The 6,000-nt window shown below is 50.8% G+C and overlaps 1 protein-coding gene across 5 annotated transcripts in view; it reads left to right on the top strand.

Moving 5' to 3' along the window:
- The first annotated feature begins 799 nt into the window (after nucleotides 1-799).
- MBP (myelin basic protein) overlaps nucleotides 800-6,000 on the top strand; it is a 123,765-nt gene continuing 118,564 nt past the window's right edge. For 2 of the 5 annotated variants that reach the window (XM_082313596.1, XM_082313592.1), the window contains exon 1: nucleotides 1,459-1,673. The gene's annotated coding sequence lies outside the window, so the exon portion shown is untranslated. Of the gene's footprint in view, nucleotides 934-1,458; nucleotides 1,674-1,849; nucleotides 2,072-6,000 lie in introns of those variants that run through there. The other 3 variants (XM_082313594.1, XM_082313595.1, XM_082313593.1) reach the window with 3 other exon arrangements.

The raw sequence follows: 6,000 nt of genomic DNA, 5'->3' as shown, positions 1-6,000 counted from the left end.
CATTTATTGTGCTCCTCAAATTTCCAAGAATTTTTTTTTTTTTTTGCGAGTGAAGGAGTGTGAGGGAAAAGAGTGATTCAAAACAAGTGTTGTCTGTATTCTGAATATAAAATTCCCAGACTTGAAATTGCTCATACTGGTGATACTCTTTCTATTCTTTTCCTCTGCAATCCTTCCTTCCTTCCGTGATCTTTTTTAACTCACACTCCAGCATTTTATCTTCAGGTTTTAGCATGCTGTATGGTAGTCTTCATACTTACAATGAAGACTCACATAGCAAACTTCTCACTTCGCACTGTAAGGAATTACTGGTAGGAGGTTCCTTTCATACAATGGGAATATTTATCTAAATAACTGTTTATCCATAAGAACATAGAGTTTATAATCCGGCCCATAATATTTTTCTAAAACCTCCTCCATTTTCAAAGAGGAATAGCAGGCCATAAAGGATTCACGTATTGAGGAATTGGTGGGTAGCTGACTTAATAACTCTCCATCTGTTGAGGTTTAAACACGATGCACTTGACAGGTGCAACAGATAAATACAGTAATCACCAGTGAACCTTCCAAATTAAGCGACTTCTCAAAAAAAAAGCGATTATCTATAAATTTACTTCCTATTTTTGCACAGGATGGAAACAAATATTATTTGTGCAAGGTACTGCCCCCGCAAAAGCCAGATGAAACTCGAGAGGCAGTTTCTCTTCCCTCTGAGCCCCGAGCGGCCCCACCCTCGGGGTTCACGCTGTGAAACTTCTTCCCACGAAGGCGGCCCGGGTTTGCGGGCGCCCGGCACAGAGGGGCCGCAGGGAGCCGCCGCGGCGGCGCGGGGTTCCCGTTGAGCCAGGCCCGGGGACCCGGGCTCAGGCCCGGCAGGGCACGGCGCTACCCAGGTACCTGTTGCGGGGCGTGACTTTGAGTCGAAAATTGCAGGTAGCTTTTTATTCCCCCCCCCCCCCAGGAGTCAGGTTTATGAAAATCCTCTTCGGGCAAGTTATGGGGAGGAGTTACCAGCCTGTCGGGCCCGAGAGGGCAGCGAGCGGCCGGACCGGGCAAGCCGGTTGTCACCACCGGAGCCGTGGCCAAATCCGGCTCCCAGTGGGCCGAGCCCGCTCGCCTCCCTCCCCCGCCGGGAGAGCGGTGCCCGCCCCGCGCAGGGTAACGGGCTCCCCTTCCTCCTGCGCCCCCGGGGGTCCCGGTCCCGCCCGCCGCCGCCGGCGGGCTGCGGGGCACGGCGCCTGCCCTCGCCGCCTGCTTCTTCCTGGTGGCGGGCGGCGGCGGAGCCGCCGAGGGGCGGGCGGCGGGGAGCGGCTGGCGCTGCAGCCGGCGGGGCGCACCTCCCGCCCAGGTACCGGGGGCCGCCGCCGCGCCGGTGGCCGCCGCGCTGTCGGGGGGAGGGTCGGGAGCAGGAAAGAGCAAGGGACCAAACGGCAAAGCGCCGACACCGGGCGGGGGGAAGCTCCTCGCTCGCCGGCGGGCGGAGGAAGCGCGGTCGTGCGGCGGGGGGAAGGAGGGACCCACGGCGTTTCTCCCCCCCCCGCTCCCGGCTCCATCCCTGCCTCTCCCGGTGGGTGGCGGCGAGGGGGCCGGGGGGGTGCCGCTGCCCTCTCGCACCTCGGCTGCCCCCGCCGCATGCAGCCCCCGGAGCGCCGCAGCCCAGGAGGACACACCGGGTGCGTTGTGATTTGCTCCTTTCTTTTTTATTTTGTGGGGTGTTTTTATTTCCTTCTCTCCGGGCGGCTTCGCGGAGGGGAGAGGCTCCCCCCCGCCAGCCCCGGGGCCGTGCCCGCCCCGCACGCCGGGCTCCGCCGTGTTTGTTGTTGTTGTGCGCCGGGGAAGGAGGCGGTAGAGCGAGCGGTGCGGCCGGGGCGGGGGGGCAGCCGTTCGCCTTGCTTCTCTTCCTCTTCGCCCCGTGCGCCCCGCGTCCCTCCTCCTCCTCCTCCTCCTCCTCCTCGGCGGCGGGCGGGCGGGCGGCGCGGCGGGACACCTGGAGCAGGTGGCGGCGGCGCGGAGGGGCCGCGGTAGGTGCCTCCTGGGCTCCCTCCTCCCCTTGATTCCGCCTCCGGGACAGGTACTTGCGGACCGGGCGAGCAGCGCTCGGGGCGGCCCGAGCCACAACCGGCCGGGGAGGGGAAGGGAGGGGAGCGCCCGTCCCCCGCGGGGGCAGCCGCCCGGCCCGGCCCGGCCCTGCCCGGCGGAGGCGTCTCCTCGCCGCCGCCAGCGGGCGAGGGGCGCGGGGAGGCGGCGGAGGCTGTGCCGGTGCCTTACATAACGCGGGGGGGGGGGGGGGCGGCGCAGCCGGTGGCGTCCCGGCCGGCAGCGGGAGGCCCGAAGTCCGTGCCGTGGGCTTCCGGTTTCACACCGTGGCCGTACCCGGAGTTTGAAACAGAAACGGCCAACTTCTCCTTTTTTAATTTCTTTTTTCTTCTTCTTTTTTTTTTTTTTTCCCTCACGGGGCAAAGCCGCGCGACAGGCGCTGGCGGGGAGCTGAGGAGCGGGGCAGGTGCTGCCCCCGCCGCCGTCCCACCGCCTGCCCGCCCCCTGCCCGGGCACTCGCCGGCTCTTGCCGGGGATTCCCTTGAAGTTTCTGTGAGGAGAGCGGGTGGCGGGCAGCGGGCTGTGGCGGGCAGCGGGCTGTGGCGGGCAGCGGGCTGTGGCGGGCAGCGGGCTGTGGCGGGCGAGGTGCCGCTTCCCGCCCCGGCTCCTGTCAGCGTCCCCGCCGCCGGAGTCCCCGCCGCCTCCTCCTCCTCTCACACCGGCTTGGCTCGGTTTGAAGCTGCCCTGCCTTTGGTGCGTGTCCCCGGCTGTGCTCGGGCTGTGCGGTTTCTGTGGAGGGCTTGGCAGCGTATAAAATAAGTGAGTGAGTGTGTGTGTGTGTGTGTGGTGGGCTGGGGAGATAGGGCAGGCTGCAGTTTTCGTTTCTTCCCGTGCTTGTGGGGACTTTCTGAAAATCGCTGCGCAATTTGTCTTGGGAAGAATGTAAACACGTATTTTTGTAATTTTAAGTAGGTCAGTCACAATAGTATTTACTGTCACATTTGTTCTTCAATATATCAGATGCTACGTTTGGAGTAATGTTGATTTGAAAACAAAAACATGAAGGAACTGTGAAAATACAGGCTTTCTTCTGGAGAAACTGAAGTTTTCCCCCTTTTCAGTGGGACCGGAATTGAGTCTCAGGTGATCAGGACTGGCAGCATGTATATTGCACTGTTTTATTTCTGTTACAGCCACTAATGATTTTCAAAATGCTGAGATTAATAAGTGTAACTTTGTGTCTATAGAGTACTGCTAGTTCGCAGGTACAAACAAGTTGACCTGTAGATTGTGCGGTGATTGTGTAGAAAGGCTTGAAAGACCTGGCTGGAGGGAGGACGAAGTGCTCCCTGTCAGTCAAGGTAAATAATAACAGAGTAAGAGAACAGTCTTGTTTTATGTTAATGATTTTATTACTGTTGGCAGTAAGTAAGTCTTTAAATGGTCTTAGAGCAGTTAGCGATAACTGCTATGAGTCTGCCAAAGCTCTCAAGCACCAGGGATTATATGCTTTCCGTGTTTTACGTCAGCTCTGCCTGTATGCATTCTGAATTATTCTGATGAGCACCTGTGAGAACATTAAAAGTGCTATAGTGGGATATGCCAAAGTTTCTACTGGCAGCGGCCAAGCGTAGGTGCCTAGAGAGGACCGTGAGAGGGACAGCGTGCAGCGGGGCTTCCCCAGCATACGCTCTCCAGGCAGCTGTGGCTCAAGGATTCCCTTGGGTGTTGCAGTATTGCCTTTGTGCTTGACAGACACAGAGTTTGTTGGTGTTTTTTGTTTGGTTTTGTTTTTTTAATTTTATACAGTAGTTTTTGAAGCCATGTAGACTTTTAGTAAGATAATAGAAAGGATAGGTAAGCAGATGGAGTGCTTTACAGACGTTACGGATCACTAATAAGATGGTTTCTAAAAGGGCAGTTTCTAGTTTGCAGAGGCCTGTGCATAGAAGTTCTTTAATGGATATTAATTTTCCAAGCAATGTTCATGCATTAGGCTCTGAGATAATCCATCTAAAATAAAGCTTGATATTTCTAATGAAAAAAGAAAAGGCAGAGTGTTATGCTCTTCTAAATGGATTCAAATTCATTTTCACTGAGTTGGGAGGAAGCCATGAATAAAACGTAATATTTTGTCAGCTTCACTGGCTTTATAATAGTAGAGAATTAAGAACAGAAATTGAAAGTTTATGCCATGCTGTACAACTAAAGAATGTACACAAACTTTCAAAGCCCCTGTTCTATAATGATAATTACTATGAATAAGGTAGTGAATGTTACAGTCGTTATTGTAGTGATAATTTTTAGCCCACCACAGACCCTTTACTTTATGATAGAAATTGCAGCATGTAACTTAAAAATAGTTTCATATTTTTAGTTGCTTAATTTTGTGCGTTCATGAAAATTTTCGTGACTAAATTGTTCTTGCATTGGGCTTTATTCCTCATAAAGTCAGCTCCCATATGATACTTAGATTTCTAGTCAGCTAAGGCCTGACATCCTTTTTAAAGACAAGCTTGCCAGAATTATAAAAATCATGGACTCAAAATATCCTGCACATGCAGAGAAGGATTATATCTGTTTTCAAGGTATGGCAACAACCAAGACTTGATATTGGTCACCCATGAATCGATAGCATAATTGGGACATGCTTCCAGTTCTTTCCAGTTCTGAGAGTTTGAGAAGGTGACTGTGAGCGGTGTGTTGGATTACAGATGAAGGTACATGGAATGGTCATGGTAGGATCAGGCAAGAGAGCAACCCGTCCTAGGGGAATGCCAGTGTTCTCTTTTCTTGTTGCCTGGAGAAACGCAGAATTTGGAAAATAGATGCTTGAGTCTCAGTACCACTGCATATGCATAAATTTCCTGTTTATTCTTTTTGTGATGTTTTTATTCAGTTCTTGATATAAATTACCCATATGGTTGAAATAGCCACTTCTGTTATTTATCCCATCAAATAGAACATATGATTATAGTTTAGGGTCTAATTACTCTGCTACATGATTGTGATGACTAAAGAAACACTTTCATTGTAAACTGCTGTGAGAAGGCAGATTAAACTGAAATCCACATCTCACACTTACTTGCAGCATAAATAGCAAAAGTTGTTAAGTGTTCAAATGATACGCTACCCATTTTCTGTTAAGTTACCTGCCAAAAGGAAGTGCTGTGAAAATAGATGAGTGCCCATATATTAGAACCTGGGCAGTTTGGTTCACCAGAACTTAATTGATTTAATTTACATGAGAACATAATGTTTTTTCACAGTCAACACAATATATGGACTAATGTGGATGAAATCTGGTATTCTTTGGCTAAAGCACTGAAAGCATAACCAGTGTTTTATGGGGGAGAAGGCTGGAAAGTTTGCAGTCTAAGACTCTGGTCTTGCATACAGGTTTAAAGTGTAAACTCTGTCATGGATTAAAGGATAGCACAATCTTCTGGATCATCGGTGAGGTGCACAGTCCTGTGGTGGTTAATTGCCTGAATAATTTTTCTCTCAGGCAAGATATCATGTTGAAGCTGTGATCCATGTTTTCTGTGGTGAGGCTCTTACTTAAATAAAGGACACCAGTGATGAACAGCAATAGGTCAGGAACTTTTAGATGTAGTTTTGAATACAGCCAGCTGATAGTCTTTTGTAAAACAGGTGTTCGTCTAGTTTATTTAAAATGCTCTGTTGAAGATGGAAAGGGAAAAAGCCAGTACAGTTGTCCAGAATTGTTAGGTGCTTCCAAGAAAAAATCAGCAGGACACTGTCATTTCTGAAGAAGCCTGAGTTTATATGTATTAAAAAAAAAAAAAAAAGTTAGCAACCAGTGGAAGAAGAATCAGAAAAAGGTTATATGGTTTAGAGCTCGGGTGCTCAAATAACTTGCACAACTGGAGTTTCAGACAGATAACACTAGGCTCCAGTACTTTATTTGCATATTGCTTGTGTTAATATCCATTTTCTGGG

Source organism: Platalea leucorodia, assembly GCF_965183815.1.
Source record: "Platalea leucorodia genome assembly, chromosome: 1".
NCBI classification, from domain to species: domain Eukaryota; kingdom Metazoa; phylum Chordata; class Aves; order Pelecaniformes; family Threskiornithidae; genus Platalea; species Platalea leucorodia.
The sequence above is the reverse complement of the archived record's forward strand: the minus strand, read 5'-3'. Positions and strand labels throughout refer to the sequence as shown.